At 49.2% G+C, this 16358-nt stretch overlaps 1 long non-coding RNA gene across 6 annotated transcripts; it reads right to left on the reverse strand.

Moving 5' to 3' along the window:
• Positions 1-2091: 2091 nt before the first annotated feature.
• LOC125551129 (uncharacterized) lies at positions 2092-15566 on the reverse strand. 6 transcript variants are annotated; one of them, XR_015599965.1, is made up of 4 exons: positions 15240-15566; positions 14209-15152; positions 13879-14116; positions 2092-2110 (listed from the first exon to the last, which is right to left on the reverse strand). It is a non-coding gene; the product is annotated as an uncharacterized LOC125551129 (long non-coding RNA). The 6 variants fall into 6 exon arrangements; XR_007302208.2 differs by lacking the exon at positions 2092-2110 and adding an exon at positions 12468-12756; XR_007302213.2 differs by lacking the exon at positions 2092-2110 and adding an exon at positions 12468-12760.
• Between the last annotated feature and the right edge of the window lie 792 nt (positions 15567-16358).

A 16358-nucleotide genomic window follows, 5' to 3' on the forward strand; every position in this document is an offset into this window, starting at 1 on the left:
CGAGTTGGTGCCATCGATGATGATGTAGTCTTCCGGGCTAATCTCCTTGGGTTCTTCGTCTTCATCTACTGGTGTCGGGCCTCCCATAAATATTCCAATCTTCTTGATCAGATCGTCATTCTTCTCCACCAATACTTCAATTTCTTCTTCATAATCTTCGCGTGTAGCCTTGAGTTCTTCCTCCAGTTCCTTGATTCTAGTCTTAGCCTTCTTCAGATCTATCATGTCGGCGCACATCTGATTCTCCTGTCGTCGAATGTGCTGATTTAACTCCTGAATAAAAGCTGAAATTGATCTATCTTTCCTGGTGCTGATCATCTCTCAGTGTTCATCTCGGCACCCACAAATCTGGTAGATAGTATCCTTGAGATCCTTGCGGTAGACTTCTCCAATGCGTCCCATGGCGATGTGAGCTGCCATACTCTTTCCTAGACTCCAAGTTGGTGCATCAAAAGAAAACTCTATGGGCTCAGTGACTGGCATGAACATCCTTCCTGGAACTTGAACTTGAATCACCCAGCGCTCTTCTTCAGGTAAAGTGGCGTTGTAGGTTCCCGTGAAGCTTGGTACTCCTATGTTCAGGTATCTAGTGACTTCCTTCAAGTGGCGTCCAAAGGGTGTATCTTCATCTGGTTGGGTGAACTTGTTCCTTGCATCCGCCATCCTAAAGAGTAGAAAAGATGAGAAGTCAGAAGAGAAGAGAGTGGGTAGTGATCTAGGTCTCTTAGCTTAGTGGTCGTGCCCTACAGTCAGCGTGTGCTCTGATACCATCTCTGTAGCGACCAGACCTCAAACAGTCTGATCTCTGTGCTCTGGTGTCATCCCTGGATCAGTAATGCTGACACCACACAGTACTCGAAGGATTTATAGCAGAGTAGCAATCACACACTTATTACATCGAGTGTCTCAAAAGAGAACTTATTACCATAAATATGGCTTAAGGCCATCTAATAACGATAACAACGGAAGGCTTGGAAGATAAGTGAGTCCATCAACTCCAACGGCATCACTGAGTATAGAACCACGACCTAAAAACTCCTTATTCGTCGTCTGAAAAGTCTGCAACATTAACGTTGCAGCCCGAGAACGGGTCAGCACATGGAATATGCTGGCAAGGTAACACATAGAGAGTAATGGAATGAAACAGCTATACTACATGCATATTTGGCTGGTGGAAAGCTCTATGGTTACAGTTTTTGCGTAAAGCCAATTTTTCCCTACTTCAAAGGAATAAATTTAATTACTATCATGGTGGTTGTTAAACATTGAGAATGGTTGACAGCATTCTCAATCCCAATTAAGCATCATCATTTAACAAACCCAACAAAATTAACTTTAGAGTAACATGTTGAGATTCACATGATAATCCAGGTACTAGATACTCAAGATGTCCATAACCGGGGACACGGCTAACCATGATTAGTTTATTACACTCTGCAGAGGTTTGCGCACTTTTCCCCACAAGACTCGATCGCCTCCGTTGGATTTCTCGCACTACATGGTGTTTGAGAAACGGATGACCGAGACACAGTCTTTCAGAAATGCTAGCACCTTACGATGGATAGACCGGTACACCTACTTTCCCCTACATCTGCTAGTCTACCCTGTAAGAGTTCGCATGACTTAATCAACTATGCCAGAGCCCATAATGGCTTGTGGCTGCACACGGAAGTTTCTAGTATGAATAATCTCATGATCCCTTTGAGCCTGGGTGGCGGTCAAAAAGAAAAACAGGCAAGTCCTGGAATACCCAGGTGCCTCAATCCACCCAGATTTGTGTTTAGGTTGCCACCTTAGATAAACCATTAATTAACAATCTCACATCTATCATGGATATCATTCACCCAATCCACGTCTACTAGCATAGCATGGCATAATAAGCAAACGTAGAAATAACTCCCAAAGGTTTGATAATAAACAGGTAATAGGTACTACCTCATCTACTTCCCATCCCATAATTTAATTAGATCCTAATCATGCAATGTGTGAGGATTGATCTAATGCAATAAAACTGGGTTGTAGAAAAAGGTATGATCAAAGTGTTACTTGCCTTGCTGATGATCCGCGAAACCTAGAGATTCAAAGTAACAGGCGGCGCACTCCGGGTATTCTATCGCAGACAAACAAACAAGCATACAATAAGTACTCATATAATGCACAGGTAAAACTCAAATATAAGATCTAACCAGAAAGTTCAACTTAAGAACCCTGGTTTGCAAAAAGAATCAAATCGAGCGCAGCAAAAGAAATCAAACGGCGAAAGAAAACAACTTCGTTCTAGTAATCTGGATCTAAGTCAAATTTTACAGTAGCAAAAACTTGTTTAAGTTGATTATTAGGAAAGAGGGTTTCGAGGCGAAACTCCAGGCGCTTGAATCGCCTGATTCCGATAAACGAGCGAAAAGTTATACTAAAACAAAAATCGGATCAGAAATCGCGATCAGAAAATAACCGCGGAAAATCCGACGAAAAAAAAACGACGAACAGATTAATCGGTAATTAACCTAATCCGAAAATAATTAAAATAAATAAAATAATATTAAAATAATAAAAAACAATTCAAAAATAAAACCGATGAAAAGAAAATAAATTATTATTATTATTATTTTAAAAATTGGCACAGAAGTCGAGGCGGCGGCGAACCTCGGGCGGCGTGCAACTCCGGCGAGTCGGCGGCGGCGGCGGCGGGCTAGGGTTTCAGGCGCGGGCGCGGTTATGGGCTCGGGCGCCGGGTGCCTCGCTATTTAAAGGCGCCCCCGGGCGGAGTCCCGCTCGGGTACGGCCCATTGTCGGTTTCGTTTTTTTTAAATAATTACGCTCGGACGAAAAATAAAAATAAATACTAAACGGACTCCAAAAATCATGAAATAAATTTTCACGGGTTTCTAAAATCAAGCCCGATAAAGTGAACATTTATTTGGGCCCAAAATACAACTTTGAAAAACGCGTATTTTTCCTAAATTCAATTAAAAATACTAAAGAACTCCGAAATAAATCTTATTTGATTTTTTATTAAATCCTCAATATTTCTATATTTTGGGAAAGTCATTTTATTCCCTCTCTCATATTTTTGTAATAGAAATAATTGATGATAAAATAAATAAAATCAAATGATCCTGTTTACAAAATTTGAGAAAACTCAAATATGTAAATAACGAAATCCCCAACTCTCTCCGTGGGTCCTTGAGTTGCTTAGGATTTTCTAGGATCAAAACCAAAAGCAAAATAAAATATGATATGCATGATGATCTAATGTATAACATTCCAAATTGAAAATTTGGGATGTTACATGCACAAAAGCCTCAAAGGGCATCCGGTGCTTTGTGGTGTGCTCAAAAAGCATATCTTGAACAGAAACCCTAGGGAAGAGAGTGTTGCCTTTGAGAGGAAACTCAATGCTGATGGGTCCTACTGGAAACCTAAGTAGTATCCCAAAACCACATGGGTTGCTGCAAAAGGACCTCTCGTAGATCCATCCACTTTATCTGGCTTTACATGTGAATCTTCATATTCATCTGACGAGTCATTTGACTCCAACTATAAACTGTAGAAAAATCAGAATGGTGAAGTATTTGCCAGATATGTTGGAACTAACTACAGGAACGGTCCCCCTATGAAGAAAATCTAGGTTCCTAAAAGGTGCCTTGAAAGTCTTCAGGTGAATGTCCTCATGACACCACCTGTGAAGAATAGGAACCCCAGATCAAATTCTTCATATGGACCAAAGTCTTCATATGGATCCAAGTCCTCATATGGATCACATTCCTCATACAATCATGATCGTGCTAATGCATCTGTTTCGCAGGGAAAATCTAAGAGTCATGAATATGTGCATTATTCTTCAAATCAATATGTTCATATGTCCTCAAAGAATTTATCTTCTTATTCATATGCATACTCTAACCCCTCTTCTATGAAACGAGGTGCACTGGCTTCAATGCCACCTTTCTCGTATGGATCTTGCAGAATGATGAACTCTTTTCCACCCCTCCAGATGTGGATGGTGAAGAAAAGGAACTAATCTCTTATGCAGGGTTAGGTCTCTAGACGAACTTGAACATCTAAAGAATTTGCTGGAGACCTGGGGGCGCTTGAAAGTACGCAAGCTAATCATAAAGAAATGAATTACTCATTTCTCACATCCTTATATTACTGTATCTATTGCACTACTTGATGAAATTCTATCTGATGAATTTGATGTCATATTTTTCACTATGAATTATATGAGTTCGTAAGATGCACTAATTCATCTGCAGAATGAATATCTCAAAGCGAAAGTGCTATTCTATGCCCGAGCACATGCACTCTCGATATCTTTCCTGTCGTTCCTCCCCGAGATCGCCAATCCCAAGCGTATAGACCCAGGTATTGACCACGAATTTATGTTTTCCAACAGGGCCCATGGCCCACATATGACCAGCAGGTAGCATGCCGCCATTAGCCACGTTACCAGCGGCTCGGATGTGGCTCAATGATATGGGCCGTGAAAGACAGATTCTGGACTAACATGATGAAGAATTTATTGCCTCCCACCGCTGCATGACTTAGTCTAAAAAAGTAACAATCTGTCGGGTTGTGGGTTCCGGCAAACCCTTGAGGTTCGAATACTGGGGTGCACACGAAGTATTCCTCCTCCCTAGTTCGCTCGCTCGACAATCCCATGGCCTAGCTCAACGAACCCAAGGAACACGGGACACAGAGGTTTATACTGGTTTGGGCCACCGTTATGGTGTAATACCCTACTCCAGTGTGGTGGTGGTGGATTGCCTCAAGGGCTAGGGATGAACTAGTACAATGGATGAACTGCCTCTTGAGGAGAGGTATTCTTGAGTTTGATGAGCTGGTGTGTGTGAGGAAGGTCTAAATGATCCGTTCCTTGCTACGGTGGTGGCTAGCCCTATTTATAGAGGCCCTAGTCCTCTTCCCAAATGTTAGGCGGGAAGGAATCCAACAACGGCCAGGTTTGAAGGGGGATAACTAGTACAATCTATCTTGACAAAAGATGGTCTTCGCCTGCCAAAGGCTTTGGTGGTGACGCTGCTATGGGCTCCGCGATGACCTCCTTCCTGCCGTCCTACTGGCCTTGGTCTCGTTGCACCGATAAGGAAACCTTTGCCTGATGCCTCGGGACTCCTCGGCTGCACCTGCCTCTTTAGCACCAAAGAGGAAACTGGTACACTGCACCCGCTAGCGCCCGCCTGGCCTTGGTCGTCATGGCTCACGTCACGTGAACCTCGCGAGGTGCCCCTTGCATAGATATCTCCGCTCCTCGGGAGCCATCCTAGTGAGGCTGCCCCCAGGGAGGTCTTGGCGTCGTCTGCCTCGTGAGGGTCTCGAGGTGTTGCTGCAGATGATGGGCCGTACCAGGCCGCTGGTGGAGCCACGCCGTGGATCGTAGGCAGGCATGTCTGGGTACCCCCGTTCCTAAGACGCCGACAGTAGCCCCCTGGCCTAAGGCGCGCTCGAACTTGGCTTCGAGGCGAAGCCAAAGGGCAAGTGCGGAGCGCCACGGGCCTCAACCGCCTGCGGCCTTGGTCGTCGCGTGGTGATTGATGGGCCATGGGCGCCTCTGCTTCCCCATGCTGCCTTGATATCCGTTCGACTTGACGAGTCTCTGCTGCATGCAGAAGAGAACCATCATTACCTGTGATCATTGAGGCTGGCGGTTGACCTCCTTCTAGGTATAAATGAGGAGGGGTGCAGAGCCCCGTTGCTCATCTCTTCCTCCATTCTACCTGCTTCTCCTTCTTCCTCCTCACTTCGTCATCTAGCCGCGACACCCATGGTTTCGATAAGGAGATTCTCCGCAATCAAGAAAGGGAAGGCCCCCTGTGAGGAGCAGGGGCCTCTTCCGCCGAAGAAAAGGTTGGCCCGCTCCCGCGACGTTGTCACGAGGCAGGAGGTGATGAGGCCACGGTACGAGGGGCCTCCCCCCGGCTACCCGCTGCCCTTGTACGCCCAAGTGCAAGGCTATGGAGGAGGAGGTAGCCCCTCGCGCTGCTCGCTCCACGGTGGCGGTAGCCAGGCCGTGGTGGCTCACGCCGCTGGCCCGGGAACTCACGCCGAGGGCTCCTCGCGCGAGCTCGTGGTGTGGGCGGCAATGCCGCCGCACACCTGGATCAAGTTCCCGTAGTTCTTTGCCGGAGAGATGCCACCGAGGGGGCCGCTCGAGCTGTTGCTGCAACACACCGGGTGCAGCACCCCGGCAATGGGAGCAGAGGTCGAGGTCGTCTCCCCGGGCAAGATCTTTATGACCCGTGGATGGGCCGAGGTTGCCCGCATCTATCGCCCAGAGGGGGCCCTCGCCATCCATTTCGAGTTTGATGGCGCCTCCATGCTGTTCTTCAAGGTCTTCGACAAGGAAGGCCACCGCCTGAAGTGTTGTCCTGGAGGGGGTCGCCTGGACGACGCAACAGCTGGCATCGGGCCCGCCCTTGGCCCCGCTAACAGCTCCTCCAGCACCAGCGACGGCTCCTGGGAGTCCAATGACTCTCCCGAGCCTGACGAGACTCCAGAGACGAGCGACGACAGCTACGTGCCACCGAGCTCTTGCCGTGCCCGGAGCGCAGCAGCAGCGTCCGCTCGTCATCGCCACTGATATGGATGGGGTTGGCGCTGACCCCTCGTGGCCCATTGTTGATGATGGCGTCGGCTGGGTACCTGTAGATATGATTCCTAGAAACCTCCTTCTTTTGTTCCCTATGAGGAATTGAGATGAACCCCATGGGTGTGTGTAAAGGATCTATAGTGTTTCGGCGTCAATATTATTCCATTACGAAATTCATGGTTGCACGTCTTGCTTTGGCATTGTCCCCCCTTTTCGCCCTCCCGGTCGCTTAGCGCCCTACGCCGACAGGTCCCAGTCCCCAGGCAGGCATCATCCGCCGCTGGTATGCTAGGTCGCGATGTCATGGTCAAGGCCAGGAGGTGAGCGGCCCGAGGTCCGATAAGAGCTCCTGAGGCACGATGCTCAAGAGGTCCCCCTTGGCATGCAAGTAGCTTCCTAAGGGTAGAAAAGGATGGCGACATTGCTAGAGCAAGGCCGTAGGAGCCGAAAATCCAAAGTCACGAGTTGGGCTGCCTTGAATACGTGACTTATCTTAGCGATCCTGGGTCGATTCCTTACGTGGCTCCCGATTTACGCGCTGCTGATGGCGATACCACTAGGTTATGTCCATGCCAGCTCCCCCCTTCACACTCTCCTATGTGCTCTGCATCCTCGGGTCCAGACCCTCGAGCGAGCTCAGCCGTCGCTAGTATGCCAAGTCGCGATGCCGTGGTCAAGGCCATGGTGTGAGGGCTAGAGAGTCAGTAAGAGCTCCTGAGGCGCGATGCTTAGGAACCCTCGCTTTAACGCCCAAGTGAAAAGCATGAAAGGGAGTAGCTGGCGGGGCCACGTGTAGCTAGGCTCCGGAGATTCCTGCGGGTTAGTGCAAGGAGAGAGTAGCCCATAGCCACGCTTGCCACCCTGCCATTGCTCTTTCCGTGAGAAGATGAAGTCACCATGGATCTGGTAAGGTGACGTGCGCGGAGCGGGCCGCGAGCCAGAGCTCGATCGCACAGGTTTATCAGCGTTGCAGGGACGGACCCGAGCACAAGCAACGTGCCAGTATGTGAGACTCCCGTTGCAGGGTGAGCAAGTGACCGATCAGCAACGTGGGAGGCCGCGATGAGAAAGCACCAGGTAAGTAATGATTATAAAGCAGTTCATGCGAGGAGGCAAGCTAGTTTAGATAGATGCAAGAATGATACATGCCACCGGGATAGACTCAAGTGGCCTGGGGATGATGCAGCCCGAGGGGCGCCCCCAACTGAGTAAGCTAAAGATGCGAAATGATACGCATCGCAGGGACAGGCCCGTGTGACCTGGGGATGATGAAGCCCGAGGGGCGCCCCCAACTGAAATAAACCAGAAAGGTCACCTGGCACCGTTGCTGACGAGGTGTTGGAGTAGCTGAAGATGTGTGCTGAAGAGGCTACTCCTCACGAGCCGCCAGGGCCCTGCGCCTCAGGAGGCCTAGGGGGGCCAAGTGGCTCCTGAAGAATGGTCGCCGCCTCTGCCAGGGCATCGTGATGCCTGGCCTCCTGAGCCGCTAGAATGCTCCACAAGTGGCGCTGGAAGGTGACAACCACGTTTGGCAGGCCAAAAGGCATGCGAACGTAGCTGTGAGGGGGACCCTCGCACTGACCAACGCTTGATGGCCAGAAGCACCCCTGAGATGCGGCCCTATTGAGCCCTAGAATGTCGACGCAGACGCGCAGCTCGTCACCCTCGCCAGGATGCGGAGCTGTGCCAGGCGGTGGGCGGCGGTAACCGCGCATGGCTCTTGCCTCTTGAAGCTCCTCGGTCACCTTGGTGATGAACTCCCGAGCACTAGGAATTCCATGCCTTGTGCCCTTTGGTGGGAAGTGTGCGGCAAAGCACGCCTTCACATGGTGCCCGAGCGCCTCCCTCGTGACACTAGCTAGGTCTGAGGCCCTCCAAAAGAGAGCCCCCGAGCCCAGCCTAAGGAGGGCGTCGGGCGCGCCTTCCTATGCTAGGGAGGGAGGGGCCCCATCTGCGGGTGCAGGTCCTGACGTGGTGCCGCTGGAGACGCCACTCTCCTGAGGTCCTTGGTGGAGCAGCAACTTCTTCTTCTTGGGAATGGCCTTTGGGGGATATACATCGCCTTCATTGTCTGGGTCTTCGGCTGCCATAGCCTGGTAAGCACGCTCAAGGGAGCACACCGCGTCCTTCTCCTCGCAAGCGACCGAGATGAAGCCGCCGCTCCCTGGCATCTTGACGATGTTGTAGCCGTGGTGGGTTACTGCCATAAACTTGGCCAAGGCTGGGTATCCAAGGATGGCGTTGTACGGTAGGCGGTGGCAATGTCGAAGTCGATAAGCTTGGTGCGGTAGTTGTCGCGGGTGCCGAAGGTGACAGGGAGGCGGACCTGCCCTATCGGGGTGGTAGAGCCATCGGTCACTCCTGAGAAGGGCTTGGTAGGCTGCAACTGATCATATGGCATTTGGAGGTGGTCGAATGTCTCGACGGACATGTCGTTGAGCCCTACACCATCGTCGGTGAGGGTCTTGGTGACTTGGACGTTGCTGATGATGGGTCAACAAAGCATCGGAAGGGCGTCGACAGTTGCTACGCACTTGAGCTGGTCTAATGAGCTGAAGGTAATGGCACACTTGTACCACGTGAGCGGGCACGTGACCTCGAGCCTGGGGAGAGCCGCGTTCACCTCACGGGCAAACTGTTTGAAGATGCGTTGGGAGGCTGGGGCCTGGGCACCACCCAAGATGCAGGCGATGGCGCACGGCTCTTGGAAGCCCCCAGCCCCCTCATCTTGACGATGGTCGTCATTCCTCCTTGGTGGTGACGGTAGCGGAGGGAGGCCAGCCTTTCCCTGAGGTCAGTCCTCACGAGGCTGGTCCTTCCAGGCGTCCTCGCGAGGCTGGTCCAGCCAGCGGTCCTCACGAGGATGGCCGTGCCACTCCTGGCAAGGGCCTCGGTCATCCTAGCGTTCTCTGCTTCGTCCTCCTCCTCGGTCGTAGCCTCGGTCGTTGCGCTCGGGGCGTCGACTGAAACGCCCATCGTGGATGGCCCTGAGATCTTGACAGTCATTGGTGTTGTGGTTGTGCATGTTTTGGAAGGCGCATAACGGATGGCTGCCCTTCGAAGACTCCGGGTGGTCGCGACCGCGCTTCATCTCTGGCTCGGCCGTAAGCACGGCCGCTCCCTTATGCTTCACATCCTTGGCCTTGGCCTTCTTGTCTTATGGGTCGCTAGCATGGAGTTCGAGGAGGGAGAGACACCCCTCCTCAGCTCTTGCACACTTGGTTGCCATGTTGAACATCTCCAGAGCCGTGCATAGGCCTTCGTGGATGGCGAGCTCCTCCTTCATCTTGACATTGCGGACGCCATCGGAGAACGCGGAGATGATGGCCTCATCCGTCACCTTGGGGATCTTGAGGTGAACGCTGTTGAAGTGCTGGATATATTTCTGCAAGGTTTCCCCTGGCTGCTGCTTAATGCACCGTAGGTCACCCGCGGGCGGGGCGCGGTCGCGAGTGCCCTGGAAGTTGGCAACGAAGCGCTCGCGCATCTTGCCCCACGAGGAGATCGATCCCGCAGGCAGGTTTAGGAGCCACGAGCGCGCACCATCCTTGAGGGCCATGGGAAACCAGTTCGCCATGACCTTTTCGTCGCCGTTGGCCGCCTTGATGCTTAGCTCGTAGAGCTGCAAGAACTCGGCAGTGTCGGGGTGCCGTCGTAGCACGGAGGCAGGTCTGGCTTGAACTTGCCAGGACAGACGATGCTACGCAGCTCAGGAGTGAATGCGCGGCAGCCTGCTATAGTCACTGGAGCCCGTCACGGGGGCGGAGCCTGGTCTTGGTATCCGCGGCCGCCACCGCGGGCAGTGCACGGTCTTGACACGGTGGTGCTGGGAGCGCAGGGGCATTATCTTGTTGCGGCCGAGGGACTTCTTGGCAGCTTCCTTCTTCATGCGCAGGCGACGCGCGTCTTGGTGCGAGGGAGGCGTCTTGATGCGGATGTGACGGAGGCGCTCCATGGGCCACGTCGCCCGAAGCAGGAGGTGGGCGAGGCAGCGAGAGGGATGCGGCGGGAGAGCCCCCAGCGGCGCTGACGAGCTCGGCGATGTGGTCCAGCCATTCGTCGTAGAGGTCGTCGATGGAGCGGTAGCGCAGGAGCTCGCGCGCCATGAGCAGTGCAGCCTGCGCGTCAGTGGCCCCCCAACGAGCGTGGGACGACGAGCCGGCCGGAGTCAGCGACGGGGTTGCGGTGCGTCTGTCCCGCCGCACAGAGGGGTGTAGTGACGGAGCCTGCCGCTCGTTCACCACCGGGCCGGTGGCGGCGTTGGCAGCGGGCGATGGAGAGCGATGGGGAGGCCCGCCGACTGGCGCCGTTTGAGCGATGCGAGCATTGAGAGCGGCTCGACACTCGGCGGGGGCTCGATGAGCATCAACCATGAAATCGGTAGAGCGGTGGAGCGTGGACTGTCAGAGGAAAGCTTCGGCTCAGCCCCTACCTGGCGCGCCAAATGTCGGGTCATGGGTTCCGGCGAACCCTTGAGGTTCGAACACTGGGGTGCACATGAAGTATTCCTCCTCTCTAGTTCTCTCGCTCGACGATCCCACTGCCTAGCTCGACGAACCCAAGGAACACGGAACAGAGAAGTTTATACTGGTTCGGGCCACCGTTGTGGTGTAATACCCTACTCAAGTGTGGTGGTGGTGGATTTCCTCGAGGGCTAGGCATGAACTAGTACAATGGATGAACTGCCTCCTGAGGAGAGGTGTTCTTGAGCTCGATGAGCTGGTGTGTGAGGAAGGTTTGAATGATCCATTCCTTGCTATAGTGGTGGCTAGCCCTATTTATAGAGGCCCTGCTCCTCTTCCCAAATGTTAGGCAGGAAGGATCCAACAACAGCCAAGTTTGAAGGGGGACAACTAATACAAGCTATCCTGACAAAAGGTGGTCTTCGCCTGCTAAAGGCTCTGGTGGTGACGCTGTTGTGGGCTCTGCGGTGACCTCCGTCATGCCGTCCTGCTGGCCTTGGTCTCATTGCACAGATAAGGAAACCTTTGCTTGATGCCTCGGGACTCCTCGCCTGTGCCTGCCTCTTTAGCACCAAAGAGGAAACTGGTACACTGTGCCCGCTGGCGCCCGCCTGGCCTTGGTCATCATGGCTCGCATCACGTGAACCTCGCGAGGTGCTCCTTGCATAGATATATCCACTCCTCGGGAGCCGGCCTAGTGAGGCTGCCCCCAGGGAGGCCTTGGCAGCATCCGCCTCATGAGGGTCTCGAGTTGTTGCTGCAGATGATGGGCCGTACCAGGCCGCTGGTGGAGCCATGCCGCGAGCCGTAGGCAGGCAAGTCTGGGTACCCCCGTTCCAAGGATGCCGACACATTCTTCCCTTGCATGCCTCATGTCCTCCCCTACCAGCTAAATCAATCTTCACATAATATCAGCTGATCCTCTGCACCCCCTTCCAAAGCTAATTATAGGCTGCTTCCAGCATTGTGGCACCAAAGTCTAAATATGAAAGTATCTCTGAAAGTATATCAAACAAACATCAAACCACACAAACCCATATTCTAAAAAAAGGGGAAAGGAAGCCATGTTAAATATGAAAATGTAACCTTAGAAAACCACCCAACATATTTTAGTTTTGAGAAAGTAACGTTTCTCAGTTTTAAGGCGATAAGTGACATTGATTGCACGAGCATGCACACATGCAATACATGGGTGACAATTGAAATATACGAGCAATATTCATTGACCAAAGGTTATTTGCTTTTCATGCATTTTTTTTCTTTTCAAAGTGGGTATATGCAGACGTTACATAGGTCACTTAGGATCACATTGTTTTGAAACACATGAAAATAAGTAAAAACACATGATTGTGATGTCAAGACATCTCCAATCGTATTGGAAAACAAAATCTAAGGAATTGAGACAAACAACCTTTGGCTGGACCACAGGAAAGGTACAAGAATTCTAGAATTTGAGTTTAGGGTTTCCAAACTTCTAGTAGTGCCTAGCATATTCAAGTTCATCAAATTTCTTATGATGCACATATATAAGTGCGTCGTCGCTCACACAAATTATGCTGATGGCAGCTGTTAGAGGCGGGCTCTGAGATTGCAAAAGAGTTTGATGGCGGCTGCCAAACATACTAGTGCCAAGCTCCGAAGGTTTATTGAATGTGTCATCTCACACATGGATCCAGTTCTTGTTTCCTGACTCCATGAATTAATGAATATAATTTCAGGTTTAGATTTCTGAAACATCTGTAAACAAATTAGTAAATAGGTGGAAGAGCAAGAATACAACAAATTGCAGAAAAACAATGGGTGGGCCTATAAATACCATCGCCTACAAAAGTTTCGCTTCATCCACAAACGCATGAAGCCATGAACACATCCATACCCAGCTTAAAAGGGATAAACCAGAAATAGGGTTGCAATGGTTATAAAGTCACCAAATCCAGATTCGGTTTGAAGTCCAAGATCCATATATGAAAAAAAATCTAAAGCTTCAAATAAGCTAGAACAATATGTGACGATGTGACCTATGGGCCGTTCGATTCAACCAAAACATCTGCTAAAAATCAAAAGATTTAAATATTAACTTTGTAAGCAAAGCAGATAAAGGGGCTCGTCGCAGCCAAAATCTATAAAAATATGATGCAGTTTTGCATCAGGCCCTCTGCTTCAAATAAACATAAAATTTCATGCTTAATGTGACAGAAAACAATATGGGAAGAAGAGAAAAGGCATGCTACTTATGATTCATTTCATAACAAAAATGATAAGGTGATGGAGATGGCTAAGACAGACTGAATGACGAGTTCATTTCAAACAGACAGAAAAAACTGCAGGTTCTGCAAATCATGTTTACAAACAATGTACTCCTAAGAATCCAATTTTTTAAAATGCCTCTGCAAATATTCTCTCAAGGAACCAGTACCTTGTGAGCCCACACATCTACTCACCAGCCTATTTAGCTGCTAAACCAGAAAAAAAATGTATTGACTAGTACCTCGTTATGTTCTGTTAAACTTAAAACATCTGGCAAATCTCCAGACCCACATTTGTGGTACATCAGTACTCCCTCTATAAATATAAGATCTTATAGATCACTAGTAGTGATCTATAAGATCTTTTTAGATCACTACTAATAGATCTTTTTAGATCACTACTAGTGATCATTTCTTAAATGCAAAGTTCCTACCCACTGCCCTATTAAGCTGCTAATCAAAATTTACAACATAATTGACAATAAGTAGTTTCCTGCAGCGAGTTGCCCCTTTTGTGCGTGCAAAAAGGAAAAAGATCATGATATACTTATGATCGACATACCTCCTAATTGATTAGTTGCATTAGGAACTTCATGGCTGTCAGCTACCTCTGCTTCCTATCCCTCTTTCTCACTCCTCTACTTCCAAATGTCGTCCGCATTGGGGCCTTTGGAGGAGAAGAGCCAGAGCTCTGCATCCAATTCATGCCTGCGGCCATTCGATGGAAAAGCGGATTTCCTGAGCCACATACCAAATAGATTTTCATCTTCCGATCCACGGCTTAGCTTGTGGCATTCCACCTGCATTGTAGATCAAGGTTTTCAGATTTCCATTTCATATTAAGCTACCAAACAACTACATCAATTCTATATCTTGAAACTCTCATGCTTACCACTCGCCGACCCAGCGTTCTCGTTCTAGTCACCAGAGAAGTCTGATTTCCCTCATTATCTTTCTTGCTTGCAGAGTTTTGGTCCTGCTAGCTAATTTACCTCCCTTAGAGATGACACTGTGCTAACAACATTGTTGGTACACAACAGCTCTTTAGTAACATGACACATTCCTGAAAATTATATGACCCGAGGTCTATTTATGCAGTAGGAAATTATATCCTTTCCCCTCTCCATTTACTGTCTCCTAAATATCACTAACATGACACATTTACATAGAAAAAAGATATATCTTTGTCCCCTTCACCCAATGACTGTCTCCTAATTTCTATTCAAACATTTCATGTTTTCATGAATACAAAAGATCATCCATGCCTATGACTCCCACACAAATTTTTAACCCTAATCCAGACGAAGAATGCAGCCCTTCAGCACACTCAACAAAATGAATTCAGTGCCTCATCACTTTTTGAAATGAATATCAACCCTGAATGTTGATTAGCACGCAGGTAATTTCCTATGACATTCAGGGTTTCCAGTGCCTGCAACTATGTAAATTACTGAACCAACAATACAATACCAGAACATTACAAATGAAAGTGTTCACACACTACTTATACCCCACATGCCATCTACTCTTCTAATCACAAGAATTCGCATATCCATGGAATCAGTGTTTGCAGAACTTCAGAACAAAATTATGGATGTGTTATTTTCTCTCCGAACATACCAGCAGGTCCATCCTGGAGCTCTAGGATCCTTCTTGCCTATGGACTATGTGAAAGCTTCTGGCGACCCCCCCTTCTCAGATGCCTTTGGTCGACCGCCACATGAATCCTCCCATCGAATCTCCGCAGGGGGCTGATTCTGATCCATTCCCGCCCTAATCTAATGGAGGGGGTACATCGGGACATCACTACCGTTAACCTCATCCAACGTCGTTAATCTGCGAAGCAAGCGGGCAAAGTTTCAGATCCACGCCATGGAATCTAGAACGAACACAAATGCTATAGGAGATTAACTGTTTGCTTACCTTTTAATTGCCTGCATCAAAAACTCCATTTCCACCGGCAGATCTTCGCTAAGTTAAATTGCCTCTCCCAAAGCTCGGCCCTCTCTCTACTAAAAAAACGCAACAACGTGAGGTAGAAGAAGACGACGGCAATTACCTGACCCACGGATCAGGAAGAGGCCCGACGTCCTGGGCCACGACTCGACTAGTTTGCCGTAGAAGACCGCTTCTCCTCTGTCTACATCCAGTCCCACAGCCCAGCCGTATTTCTTCATTTGCTTCATTACGGACGCTCGTCTATGTGGCTCATACATTAAATGCATTGCATCCAGAGACGCGAAATAGCAGCCCAGATAACGAGCACATGTGTGCTCATGACCATAAGCACCACGTCCCTCTCAAAGCTACTGAGTGGGTCCTCGACAGTGCATGTACAAATCACATGACTGATGACAAGAACTTACTGATGGATTCTTCTCTATCTTCATCACATCTGAAGCATATTACCTACGCTGACAAAGGAAAAAAAGCAAGATATTGGGTCTAGGTAGGGTTGCAATCTCAAAGCATTGACACATGGATAAAGTCATGCTTGTCGAGTCCCTCGGATTCACCCTCATGTCTATCGCAATGCTTTGTGATCTTGATATGGTTGTCGTCTTTGGCAAATATCACCTGGGTGCATATCATTATGTACAAAACTGAAGTGCAGGAAGTCTTCAAACAATTTTCCTCAAGGGCCTTGACAAATTTCGGTGTGAAGATCAAGCCCATCAGGAGTGACAATGGGACCGAGTTGAAGAAGACTGGTCTTGATGACTATCTTGATGAACTTGGTATTACTCATGAGTTATCTGCCCCATACACTCCTCAACAGAATGGCGTCATGGAGCGCAAGAACATGACTCTTGTTGAGATGGCTCGCATAATGCTTGATGAATACAAGAGGCCTCATCACTTCTGGCCTGAGGCTATTGATACTATGTGCCACATTATCAACAGGGTATATCTTCACAAATTCTTCAAGAAAACTTCATATGAGATCCTCACTAATAATAAACCCAATGTTAGTTTTTTCAATGTCTTCAGTGCTAAATGATGGATTAACGATCCTCATCACAATTCTAAATTTGCACCAGA

This window comes from Triticum urartu, chromosome 1A, assembly GCF_056163025.1.
Source record: "Triticum urartu cultivar PI428250 chromosome 1A, HENAU_Tu73, whole genome shotgun sequence".
Lineage (NCBI taxonomy): Eukaryota > Viridiplantae > Streptophyta > Magnoliopsida > Poales > Poaceae > Triticum > Triticum urartu.